The sequence below is a fragment of the Piliocolobus tephrosceles genome, chromosome 5 (genome assembly GCF_002776525.5).
Source record: "Piliocolobus tephrosceles isolate RC106 chromosome 5, ASM277652v3, whole genome shotgun sequence".
Lineage (NCBI taxonomy): Eukaryota > Metazoa > Chordata > Mammalia > Primates > Cercopithecidae > Piliocolobus > Piliocolobus tephrosceles.
The window spans coordinates 68665611-68680222 of record NC_045438.1 but is presented as its reverse complement, the minus strand read 5'-3'; positions in this window follow the sequence as shown (position 1 = coordinate 68680222).

Genomic DNA, 14612 nt, shown 5'->3' with positions numbered 1-14612 from the left:
AATAATAATAATAATAATAATAATAATAATAATAATAATAATAATAATATTGTGTCCAGGTGAACTTTCTGGTTTGAACAACTGTTTTATGGATATGGTTTATATATAAGATATTAACTTTAGAAATAAAAAATTTAATGTAGCAAATTTCAAACTCTGACTAATGTTTTGAATTAGTTTGATATTTTGTCATTGAATAAAATAGGTAAAGTGTATTATAGCAAAACTCAATGTAAAGGTATTTCCTATTACAGGATTGTAAATTAGGGAATTGATTGTTTATGTAAACTTAATCATAGACACTTTTTTATTTTAATAAAGATACTTATACTCTATTTGCCACTACATAAAAACATCACTTTTCCTTTTGACTTCTATTGCCACATTTTGAAATATCAGCCGTGAACATTTGGACAATGCCTGCCTTAAATACAGGTTAATATTATTACTTGTTATAAATCAGGAATAGCATAGAAATACCATTAAACAGTACGTACTGGGACACCAAAATGAGTTGTTTCTTAGGGTACTGAGGGAGCTAAGTAGAAAATACAAAATAATAATTTTCAAAAGTTCATTAAATTTTCATCGTTTTAATTTTACTTTACATTTTGTGATGACATTTCTAAAATCTTATATATTTGTACAAATAATTCATCTATAAATAGCTTTATTTGCATATTTTCTATGCGTTACTTCAGTAGTAACATGTATATATTTATACATGTAACATATTTACACACATAAATTCACTGGCAAAGTGGTATATTAGTGGGGTCTTTTTCACAGCAAAAGTGAAGCATGATCAAAACTTATTATTCCAGGAACTTTACATGTATTTTTAACAATATGCAGGCAATACTTACAGCAGCATTAAAAATAAGTTGAAAATAAAAAAATAATAATACATATTTCTCTGTTCACAGTGAATCTTAGAGAAAGAAAACAAAGAATATTTTAATGCAATGTATCAAGTGTAAAGTAGAAAATGTAAATAAATACAATTGTGTTGAATACAAACTTTTTTTCTCTTGTGTAGGTATGTAGCACAATATGTGATGTTATGAAACACATACAAACAGAAATAAAAGATTTAAAAGTAATAGCAACAGAATTCAACAACAAAATTAGAATATCTTATAGTATTACTATTGGTAAATAATTCACACTCTATTTAAGAGTGTGGCAATAATTAATTTATAAAACAACTATATTTGTGTTTCCATGTTATAGGTGAGAAAACTAAGTTACAGTAATGTTGAATTCCTTTCTCAGAATAAAGGGATTTGAATTTTTAGGCTTTCAATATTTTCATCTCAAAATACTACGTTATATTTACTTGGTGTGTGTGTATGTGTGTGTGTGTATGTGTGTTTAAATTCTTTGGTTTTAGAAACTTGTGTTAAATTAATTCAAGAGTGAAAATTGAAACATCTGAACTTGGATGCTGTTAACTCATTTAATGAATTATTCATTCTTCTACTAGCATACTGTCTTTCTTGTAGTTGGAAGGGGACATTTATTAATTAATTATTTGATTATTCTTATGTCTCAAAGTTAAAAGTCCTAGTAATCTAACCTCACAAATGTAAAGAGAACACTCATACACTTCAATTTAAAGATAATTTAAATAATAATATTAAAGTACATAGGGAAGCCATCAATATTAGAAGTCACAATATGTTGATATTCAATTTAAAAAGACAATATTGTAGTAGTATGTTAATCACTGCTATTTGCGATGCATATTTTCCATCTCCACCTTTGTGCTTCATGATTTTCGAAAAGGAATATATGGCAAACTGTTTTCTTCTTTTTTTCTTTTTCTTTCATTTCTTGCATTTATTTATTTATTTATTTATTTGCATTATAAAGACACCACTCTCATCCTCTGGAGTGACAGACAAGGAGGATGCAAACAGCTCTAGTTATTTTGTTTTGACATTTGTCTACTGGTGGGTGGTGTGTTTCTCAGCCTTTACTTTTTTGTACAAACCCTCTGGACCGGAATGTTCATTCACACTGGATTACAATACAATGGGTCATGTAAGAAACAGCTATCTAAAGCATTTATAGCCACAAATATTAAAAGGGTAGCTTCAGCAATTAGATTCCCACAGAAAATCAGTGTTTGTTTCAACATTTTTTTAAAGAACTAATCTTCATTTTTTTAAAAGAACTAATCTTCCATTTTAGAGACAGCAATATATCTAAATCTTCCATTTAGAGACAGCAATAAAACAGTTTTTTTTTAATATTTAATTTTCTAGATTTTGGTCTGATGTGCTCATTACTTATGCAAACAATGGATATTTCAGTGAGAATTCTATTTAATTTATCTGAGTTCATTTTTGGCTTAATACAAGATCTAGGAATCTTGCTCCTAGATATTCACCCAAGTTAAGTGAAAACTTATGTGAACACAAAAACTTACACATGAATGTTTATAGCAGTTTGACTCATAATTGCCAATAGTTGGAAGCAACTAAGATATTATGTATGGTACTGTAATGCACATACAGAATAGTATGCACGTGTTTACACTCAGAACTGTACAACTCAAAAAGTGAACTCTAATTTAAACTATGGGCTTTAAAAACAATGTATCAATATTGTTTCATCAAGTGTAATAAATGTACCACACTAATTCAAGATGTTAGCAAGAATTGTGAGGAGGTGAATAGTGGATATGTGAGAACTCTGTAATTTCTGCACATTTTTTCTGTACATCAAAATCTGTTCTAAAAAGTTAAAGCCTATTAAAAACCAAGCTATAATGAACATATAAATTTATTTTTTAAGCAGAAGAATTATATTCTGACATGAGCAGAAATCATTTATAACAGATGGGAAATCAGCACATTTGAGTATAGATTCTAATAGATGAGGCAATAAAGGGATGGATAATAGTGGAAATCATTTTGATTGCTTCAAAATTTTCAGTAAAGAAAGAAAAAACATCTTAATCTCAGAATAAGGATATTTAAGTGTCAGAACTTTGAGATTAAAAAAACTATTTTAAAGAAAATTTTGTTTAAAGCTAAAGGAAAAATGAAAAGATGGGTTCTCATTGATACTATCAAGTAGTATTACATAAGAATGTTTTGAACTATTTTATAATAACCTCCTGCTTATTCTCATCTATGAGTGAAATATAAAATTGTTGTTTGGCCAGGTACAGTGCTCACATCTGTAATCCTAGCACTCTGGAAGGCTGAGGCAGAAGAATCACTTGAGCCCAGGAGTTTGAGACCAGCTTGTGCAACATAACGAAAACCCAACTCTACAAAAATTACAAAAGCTAGCCAGGTGTAGTGTAATGTGTTTGTAGTCCCAGCCACTAGAGAGGCTGAGGTGAGAGGATCCCTTGAGCTGGGGATGGGGGTCGAGGCTGCAGTGAGCTCTGATCACGTCACTGCACTCTAGTCTGGGTGACGAAGTGAGATCCTGTCTCAAAAATAACAAAACAAAATAAATGTTTCCCATAAATCACTTGGATTTTGTGGGGAAAATGCAAAAAGTCAAATAATTATGCCACTTGCTAATTATGTTCAAGTCCATTTATTTATACAAGTATCTGTATTCTTATCTGAAAAATGAGAATATTATTATCTAGTCTGTGTACATTACAGAAGTGCATTGGGCTTCAAATAAAACCACGACTTTATAAGAACTTCGTAATATTTAAACCATTTTGTAAATATAAGAAAGAATCATATTATAATTGAGGATTTACTAGGTAACAGAAATTGTGTAGGCCCCTACTTACTTGTTACTATTGCCAGGCACGCACTGTGTTAGACAAAACATCATATTTTATTTCGGTATCATAGAAACAAACTATTTGAAATTAGATTGATCTGAGTTCAGTTCTAGCTATGACCAACTGAGTCATCTTTAGCATTTATACCTGAAAGCTATGCGTTTTTTTTTTCTTTATAGAATGAAGGTAATAATATTACCTGTCTTATAACTTTGTAAGTAAAATTGATTATTGCTCTAAAGTATATGTCAGGTTTATGTCTTACAACCTTGAAATTTGAACATTTAAGCCCTTCAATGAGATTTACATAGATTCAAAATTAACTAAAAATATATAGTTGGGATATATGTTATAATGAAACAGCCTGGTTGAAGATGCTGCTTCTGAGGTCTGTGAGGTCTATGAGGTCCCTCCCAGCCATAGCAGCCATTAACAAGGCTCTGCAAAACCCCTAGAGCCTTGGGATTGGAACAGACTGACAGCCACTATACTATATTAGAAGGTTATATAATGCCATGCAATTAATACGCCAAAGACTACTACACTGAATAAAGTTCTCCCAATATCCATAATTTTCGAAATTACTGTCATAATCTAAAACAAAACCAAAAACACCTTCCTAAGGCAGCATTAGAAAGCTTCATCCACCATGTTCAATTTAGATGAAAACATGATACCATCCCTGGTTATCCCTTAGTTTCTTCTATGCACTGAAAAGAGACAGAATGGAGGGCATGACACCATGTATTTTTGCTCTAAAAATGTTTATTTTGTCTCTCAAAATAAATTTGAATTTGGATGTCAAAACGCATGACAGATGAATAAAGAGAGAGAGAGGTAGGGAGACACTACGTGACATTTATCACAGGTTAGTCACCATTATAAATAATGTTCCAATAAACTAATTTTACCAAAATATTTAGTGGAAAGGTAAATAGAACAAGTGGAAAACAAACTGCTGATGACTGAGGTGTAGATGTATCCTGAGAAAATCAGGACATTGACCACAGACTTTTCTTGCTAATAGTTTGACTGTAACAGGAAAGAGTAAGAAATTGAAGGATAAATATTTAAGGGTTTTTTTTTTTTTTCCTCTTTTTGTCTTAATGGAAATACATTGGAGCCTCCTGTTTATTTCAATGCAAAGAAACAAATATGAGTTACAAAGTAGTTTCCAATAAGAGATTAAAAGAGTCTGGGATAAAATAAAACCGGGGAAATAACTTAGACTTCAGAGAGGCAACTTTTGTCCATCTCAAGGAAAATAGAAAATATCCATGAGTTCAAGGGTAGATGAATTTGTAAATGAGAGGTATATGAAATTCAGCAAGTTGGTGTCTGTTTTCATTTTATATATTGTGGATAAGGTGGATAAAATGATATACATCATCATCATCAAACTCTTCCCTAAATATTTTCTATACCTTCTTGTTCTAAAGAAAATGTAATTTTTCCCTCAGGACTCTGATTTCTCTGCAGGGACCCACAAATCTCAGATCTCCCTTGTCTATAGGTATGGTATGTGTTCTCCTTAATTCTTGCTGATACTGTCATACAACTCTCCTTCTTTTATCCCTAAAGCTCTCAGTTTTGAATCTCATCACATCAAATTATATCATTAAACAAATTTTATTATTGATCATATATATATATATACACACACATATGATGGCAACTTTATTTCTATATGTCCTTAGTATGTTAGTTCTTATTTCTCAATGATTTTATCACCTGCTCACATACTGTATTCTATATGATTCCTCTTCAATTTTTTTGTTATTTCACAATATATAGTCTTTCCAAGGGCACTGACTTCTCATGTCTTTGTACTTCTTTCCCCTACTGAACTCTTTTTTCTCTCTGTCTCAGTTGCTCATAGAAATACCTTATACCATGATGTTATCAAGAACTGAAAAATGAAAACACTTCATAGTCTAATTTTCAAGTCTCCCAAATTCTGAGCACCAAAGAACAGCGCACTTCCTCTATAACTCAAAAAAATCCTTTGACATTAGATGACTCCAATCCATGGATCTTTTTCTATTTGATGCCCTTTCCCCCATTTTTAACAAACTAAAAAGAGGAACCACTTATTAAAGTCTTCAGAGCCCAAGGAAATGGTCAGTAGGTGGATGGTAATCAAGAAGTGTGGTGATTGGTAAATAAGATAGCAACGGATGGAAGCAGAACAGCTTGAAATCAACAGTGGGAGTAGTCTGAAAACCACCTATTTGCATCCAAGCTTTTATTATATGGTGCCAATACACTATACAGGCCAAGAGAAGCAGTGCCCACACAGAAGAGACGAAATTTGGTTAAGGCAAGGGAGTAGTAAAACTATTCTTCCGAAAAACAAAAAAAAAAGAGAACATTATTTAATGATTGAATGTGGTATTTCATAGTACCCAGGGAAAGTGGGGATGCACTTAAAAATGTGAGATAAAAGTTGACTAGAGAAACAGAGAATCTCACCCAAATACAGATCTGATCATCTGTATATTTATGCGATTCTTCTCTAGGAATGTTTCCTGTTCAGTAGGAATGAGGAAGCAGGTAAGTAGGAAAAAAAACTACAGTTTTTGAAGATGACCTAGTATGACAGAAATAAAAAATATAAAATTAATCAGTCCAGTGTTTTTGCTTTTAAAAAATTGTACAATGTTCTTTTTTCAGTGCAATCAGTGAAGGCTCTGAGTATTGTATTACGGCTCATTGTTCAAAGAATTCTCATACCTGTAGGAATGCTGAAAATCAAGTCAGGAAACCAGGTCCTGGTAAATACTAACCATTACCCTAGAGCAGTAAGTGGAGATTTGAAACATACCCAACACTGGTACGAAAGACCCTAAGTTGTGCACTACATTTTTCATGCACTCTTAAAAATGCACTGTAATCTGTGATTAAACATGACAGTAATGATCAAATCTGTACTTTACATTTGTGAGGATAGATTTAGAGTAATTTACCAAGACTCAATCATGGATGCAAATTTGCAGTCTGTGATATGCATAAATGACATAGTGAGCCATTTATTAAACAAAAATCAACAATAGCTTCATTACTATCATGTGCTTAACACTTGTATTATCCAGACACAGATTTCCTTTTATTAAATAAGTAACATTCATTATTTTATTGATATTTTCAAGGGTCATAAATAAAGATGAGATTTAATTATATGAGTAATACATCCTTGGACATCTAGCTTTTCTCCTGGTTATAAAAGATTGGTGTAATACCGGGCACAAGGTCACCCCTGAGTTGTAATACTATTTATTTGACTTGTCAACTATGTGATTATAGGCTCCTGCACTCACCTAAGCTATGAGGCAACATTAGTACTTATTCTATAATAGGTATCATAATAAAATTATAAATATAAATGGTAAACACCATATCTGGTACATGGGAGGCTCACAATTAAAGCTATTTGATATCATTATTAATGTTATTATCCTAATTTATTCTGAGTGTGGCTAGAGAAACCCCAGCAAAATATAAGCCATGTCACAAGCCCCCTTACAAACTCTACTTGACTTTGTGTATTGTTAGATGGACATGGATGCCCAAGGAAGACACTCAATGGTTGAAAAATTCACCAGACCTCAGAAAGAGCAATAAGATCTGTACTTCAGAATATAGTGAAAGGGAACTTTGGGAGCTGTTTAAATATTATATCATTAAATATTATATTATATCATAACTTTGGGAGCTGTTTAAATAGTATATTTTTTCTGTATTAAAAATCGTGTATAGATCTTTTTGATTATGTGATTTAAAAAATGGAAAGGTCTTATTGTTAGCAGAAGATATGAAAATTGGGCTGGGCACAATGGTTTGTGACTGTAATCCCAGCACTCTGGGAGGCCAAGGGAGGTGGATCACATGAGGTCAGGAGTTTGAGACCAGCCTGGCCAACATGATAAAATCTGGCCTTTAGTAAAAATACAAAAATTAGCTGGGTATGGTGGTGGGTACCTGTAATCCCAGCTATATGGGAGGCTGAGGCAGAAGAATCAGGAAGGCAGAGGTTGCAGTGAGCCAAGGTTGTGCCACTGTACTCCAGCCTGGGCGACAAGAGTGAAACTCTGTCTCAAAAGAAAAAGAAGAAGAAGAAGAAAAGAAATGATCTTCTGTTTGTTCTTACAGTACGCTACGTACAATAATGAATGGTTAGGGTAAACTTCAGTAAATGCAAAATTAGACCGAGAGAAATATTTTTTTCATGGTAGGTAATAGACTCATCATTGTGAGAGGTTATAAAGTCAAATAATATCATGCGGATTTAAAAGCAACTGATTAATTAATTATTCAACACAAGCCATGTGATTGCAACCTGAAGTAATTTCATAAAGGGTAAAATTTTTAAAACTGGATATTAATGGTACTATAAAATGCTATATTCAAAATTTTAGATGAAACCATTAATGCTGTATAATGATGACAGGAATGTAAAGATACTTATATAGACTATTATAATGAATTTAGTTCTCCTTATTTGATTATTAGAGAATGTTAGAAATATTCCCTCTACAAAAGAGATACTTACCCTTTCTTTTATTATTCTCTTCCAGATTACCCTCTCATTAATATCATTAGTGGATTATAAGACAGAATGACTGTTAAAACTATTGCCAAACACATGTGTAATTAAACAGCAATAAGGGATTCATAGGAGAGATTTGCAAAGAAAGCTGAAGAGATTTTTAGAATACAGGCTGTCTAGATCCAGAACATTGGTTTTAGGCAAGTCTCTCTCATTGAGTTCTTCACAATACATGTATTTTAAAATGTATTACCATAGTCTAAATACTTTTTGAGTTGTTGGTGATATGGCAAAGAACAAGACAAAGTTATTGATCTCTATAAAGTTTCCTTTCTAGCGTGAAAGACAGAAAATAAATCAACACATAATAATTTCAAAGGTACATTTTATCATCTGATAATTTCCAGTCTGATATAGAGAGGTACTGCTAGATAGACATGTTAATATAACTTTCATTTGAGAATAGAGCATTTTTCAAATATGAGTAAGCAAGTAGTAAATATCCTATATTACACCCATTATATGATAGCTACCTTAGATTTCATGATCATTTGCTGTTTTATGATTAGACATTCAATTTGTACAGCAACCCAAAGCAAACTGGGCATTTTTACCACAAAGAACATCATTATTTAGTGAAAGAGAACTTGATCATGTGTCCCAAAACCTAGGAGTTCCTCTTGTGTTTCTCCCATCAAAGTGTGTCGCAAGATTTATAATGCATCCTGACCTGAAATGCATGCTTTGAGCAAAAATTGAACATATTTAACTAAAAGGATCAAAAAACATGGATGCTTGTAATGCAGTCTGAACAACTGTTGATCTTTGTCTTGCCAACGGCCCAGCTTGAAACTGGCAGAGTTTAAGGTTAGTTTGAAAAGTCCCAGAAATATCCCAAAAAAGTACCAGAAAAGTCCCAAACATCTCATATTTTGCATTCAAACATCCAAGGAAAATCTCCAAAAAAGGCACGCCTGTCTCAGAGAGGTAGTGGATATAAAGTATATTGACGCGTCCTCCATATGATTTTCATCAAGGCATTTAAAGTACTTAAGATGTGCTATACAGAGCCTGTCAGTATATCTTTAAATTTCTCCAGATTTGAATCTCATGTCATACCTCTCAATATATCTATTAGTCATGATGTTTTTTATCAGAGTAAAATAATTAGTTTATATTCAGACTAAAATTGAACCATAAAATCAGATAATTTAGTTAAACTGATCTAGAACAGCAGTTGAAATTGAAATTACCAATTAAACAATCTGAAGCCTATACCAGGACTAAGACAAGCTTCGCCTAGAACTTTTACCTCCATTATCAGATCTGAGAAGGAGGATTAAAACTTTTGTTTCAAGTCACTTCTGCCTCTATCAATAAATAGTTAGGGGGAGTGTTAGAAATCATTTCTTCTACCTGCTACAACAACTCCCGGCACAACAATCAGCCTTGAATCTAATGAGGCTAATTAGGCCCATGAACCCACTTATGTTAGTTAACACTGGAAGACCCAGAATTCCAAGTCATCCATCATCTTCTGCAAACTAATGTTTATATGCCTATTTACATTCTTATTTAATAACTCTTCCTCAATTCCTAAAATTCCTCAACCACTCTTCAACTTCTGAAACATGTCAAGTAGAATCCTATTTAATACCATTATTTTCCTTCCCCAACTCCTAAAACTCTGCAAATTATTCATACATCATCATCATGAAACTCTTCCCTAAATATTTTCTATACCTTCTTGTTCTAAAGAAAATGTAATTTTTCCCTCAGGACTCTGATTTCTCTGCAGGGACCCACAAATCTCAGACCTCCCCTGTCTATAGGTATGGTATGTGTCCTCCTTAATTCTTGCTGATACTGTCATACAAGTCTCCTTTTATCCCTAAAGCTCCCAGTTTTGAATCTCATGACATCAAGTTAGATCATTACACAAATTTTATTATTGGTCATATATACATATATACACATATGATGGCAATTTTCTTTTTATATATCCTTAGTATGTTAGTTCTTATTTCTCAATGATTTTATCACCTGCTCACATACTATATTCTATACGATTCCTCTTAATTTTGTTATTTCAAAATATATAGTCTTTCCAACGGTGCTGACTTCTCATGCCTTTGCACTTCTTTCCCCTACTGAACTCATTTTTCTCTCTGTCTCAGTTGCTCACAGAAATACCTTATACCATGATATTATCAAGAACTGAAAACTGAAAACACTTCATAGTCTAATTTCCAAGTCTCCCAAATTCTGAGCACCAAAGAACAGTGCACTTCCTCTATAACTCAAAAAAATCCTTTGACATTAGATGACTCCAATCCATGGATCTTTTTCTATTTGATGCCCTTTCCCCCATTTTTAACAAACTAAAATTGTATGGTCCTATCAGCTGAACTTTATCAACTCCTACATTTATATGTTGAAGTCCAAATCCCCAATACTTCAGAATTTGATTGTATTTGGAGAAAGGACTTTCAAAGAAGTAATCAAGAAATTGTTAAGCAATAGGAACTTGAACATTTGAAAAATTCACAGCACCCATATTTCAAAAAATGATAAAGTTTGTTCTGGTGAGAATACCAAGGGTATAAGTGTACAATCAATCACTCAGTAGATTACAGACGTGACTCATGGATCTATTCAGGCACTTCAGCAGAATCCAGGAAAAGAGTTAAAGAGTTGGGGTTATACAAGCATAAATACTTGCCAGCTTGGACAAAAAGAGACCAAAAGGGACAAAACATAGCAAGAGTATCAGACTTCTGGGATCTTACAAGATGGGACAATAGAGGTATCTGGCTGTGAACATGCCTTATCCTTTAAGAAATGAGGACTAACCCCAGAGGTAATTCTACCCTTGACTTGGAGAGCAGTGGCTCAAGGAGGTGAGGCTGACCCCTTCTTAGTTTCAGCGACTCAGGCTATTCTTGTCCTGGGCTGCAGGTATGGGGTTGCCACCCTGGCAGGCCTAAAGGACAGAGTGTTAGGCTAAAGAGGATTATTCTCAAAGCTTAAAATCCAGTTGAATTTGCCCTGCTAGGATTTGAACTTGCTTGGGACATAGGACTTATTTCTTCTTTCCAATCTTTCGCTTTTGAAATGAGAATGTCACTTCTATGTCTGTCCCACCATTGTAGTTTGAAAGCAGAAAACTCGTTCAGTTTCACAAGTTCATACCTGGAGAAGAATTTTGCCTCAGGATGAATCATAACTTGAGTCTTATCCACCCTTGATTTAAATTAGATTTTTGGGACTTAGAATGAGTGCTGGAATTGCTTAAGATTTTTGAACTACTGGGATAGGAGTGAATACATTTTGTATGTGAGACTTTTGGGGGCTCAAAATGGTGAGTATATGGGCTAAATTGTGCCTCCCTTCCAATTCATATGCTGAAGCCCTCACCCCCAGAACTTCAGAATGTGACTGCATTTGGAGATACGGCCTTTGAAAAGGCAGTCTGATTAAATTAATTCTGTTTGACTTGTGTCCACGTAAAAGGAAATTTGGACACACAAGAGACACCAGGGATGCATGTGCACAAGGAAAAGCTATGTTCGAACACAACAGAGGGTGGCTATCTGCAAGTCATGAAGAGAGGCCTCAGGAGACACCAAACACGTGACACCTTGGTCTTGGATTTACAGCTTCCAGAAATATGAGAAAAGAAAATATTCTGTGGTTTAAACCACTCAGTCTCTGTCATTTTGTTATGGCAGTCTTATCAAAAATAATTGATGGATGTCAATTTCTTAAAATTTCTTTCTTTCATGCACTTTCTCCTCTCTTTCCTCCTCATAGTGTATCATATTGGCTTTGCAGAACCACAACTCTGTAAAATTCAATGCCTATCTGTTCTACACATGTACCACACATCTGGGTATATCTGGAGGAAAAAAATATCATACAAAACCATATTGACTGGTCTTGGTTTGAAACAAAAACCACAGAAAACAACCAAGCCCTTAATTGCATTGCAATTATACCATAATTCCCCAATGCATTAACTTTTCCACTTGGTTAAGAGATTATTTTACATATTCTTTTCTTATCTCAAAGTTCTGACACTTAAATATACTTATTCTGAGATTAAGATGTTTTTTCTTTCTTTACTGAAAATTTTGAAGCAATCAAAACAATTTCCACCATTATCCATCCCTTTATCTCCTCATCTATCAGAATCTATACTCAAATGTGCTGAATTCCCATCTGTTATAAATGATTTCTGCTCATGTCAGAATATAATTCTTCTGTTTTAAAAATAAAATTATATGTTCATTGTAGCTTTGTTTTTAATAGGCTCTAATTTTTTAGAACAGATTTTGATTTACAGAAAAAAAATGGTCAGACATTACAGAGTTCTCATATACTCACTATTTACCTCCTCACAATTCTTGCTAACATCTCGAATTAGTGTGGTACATTTATTTATTACACTTGATGAAACAATATTGACACATTGTTTTTAAAACCCATAGTTTAAATTAGAGTTCACTTTTTGAGTTGTACAGTTCTGATGTAAACAAATGCATAATATTCTGTATGTGCACTACGGTATCATACATAATGACTTAGTTGCCTCCAACTATTGGCAATTATGAGTCAAACTGCTATAAACATTCATGTGTAAGTTTTTGTGTTCACATAAGTTTTCACTTCACTTGGGTAAATATCTAGGAGCAAGATTCCTAGATCTTATATTAAACCTATGCTAAGCTTTGTAGAAACTACCAGGCTGTCATTCAAAGTGGCTGTACCCGCCAGCAAAGAATTAATGTTCCTGATGCTTTATATCCTAACCTGCATTTGATGTTGTTAAAGTTTTGGATTTTAGCAGTTCTAATAGTTGTGTCATGGTATCTTGTTTTAATTTTCAATTCTGGAATGATAAATGTTGAACATCTTTTTATATGCTTAATTGTCATGTATATATATTCTTTGGTGAGATGTCTGTTCACATCTTAATCTTTGTACTTTTAAATTAACTCATACTTGCTTTTGTCTACTCATAAAACATTATCCCTGTAACTCATAATTTCTTTATTTTTTTTTATGTGCTCTATATACAACTATCTCTCTCATAAAAAAGTAATATTGGTTTTTCATGTTAAAAAATGATTTACCTTTTCTTACATACCCTGGTAGATGTCCCCATTTTTTGTTCCCCTTTGCATCTCCCTTTGGCCTTTTCCCTCACTTACTCCAAATTTATAACAATCAATCTTTTACCCTACTATTTAAGTATAAATATGATTTAGAAACTCTGTGTGCTTTATCAAATGGTTGGTTCCAAATACTTTTCATTTAGTATATCAAAATCATTTTACAGAATCTACTACTTCCTGTCTGTTGAAAAATTTTCTTCACCTGGCTTTCAATAAATGTGATAAGTGCAGTTCTACCTCATTAATTGTTCCTTCTGACCCTCCTTTGTAATTTTTTCTCTCCCCTATCTTAATGTTGTAATGTACCATGACTCAGTCCTTGATCACCACTTTTTCTTTATGTACCTTTCATTCTTCGGTGACTGCATCTAATCTCATGATATTGATTACTATCTATTTGCTGATGACTCCTAAATTTATATTTCTCATCAGATTTCCCTCTTTCTTAAATTCCACATTCATAAATACAACTGCCAGTTGAATATCACTCCAAGAATTTTAATATGCATTTCAAAATTAGCAAGTCCATCATTGATAACCTGGTCTTTCCTCTGCAGTTTGCCCACCACCGTCTTCACATTACAAGTAGAAGATACATTCATCTTCCCAGTTGTTAACGGTAAAGACTTCGGATTTATTATTTATCATCCAAACAGAACTTTGGTTACTAGAGGGTGCATCATAAATAATTAAATTACATATACATAATACCTATATAATTGTATATTATATTTTTACATATATATCTGTATAATTACATATATATCCATATAATTATATATAGATATTATATGTAATATGTCTATATATAATTATATATGTAATATATAAATAATGTGTATTATAATTATCATATATTTATAAATATTATATATAGTATTATTTATATATTATATATTATATAGATAGCTATTTAATGTTTATAAACTAAAATTATCATTTTTATGCATCTATGAAACAACTATATTACAAAAATATTAAAATAAATATTTTTCAATAAAAAATTAATAGATCTTAAAACATAACGAGGAAATCATCAGCCAGGTGTAGTGGCTCACACTTGTAATCCCAGCAGTTTGGGAGTCTCAAGTGGGTGGATCACCTGAGGTCAGGAGTTTGAGACCAG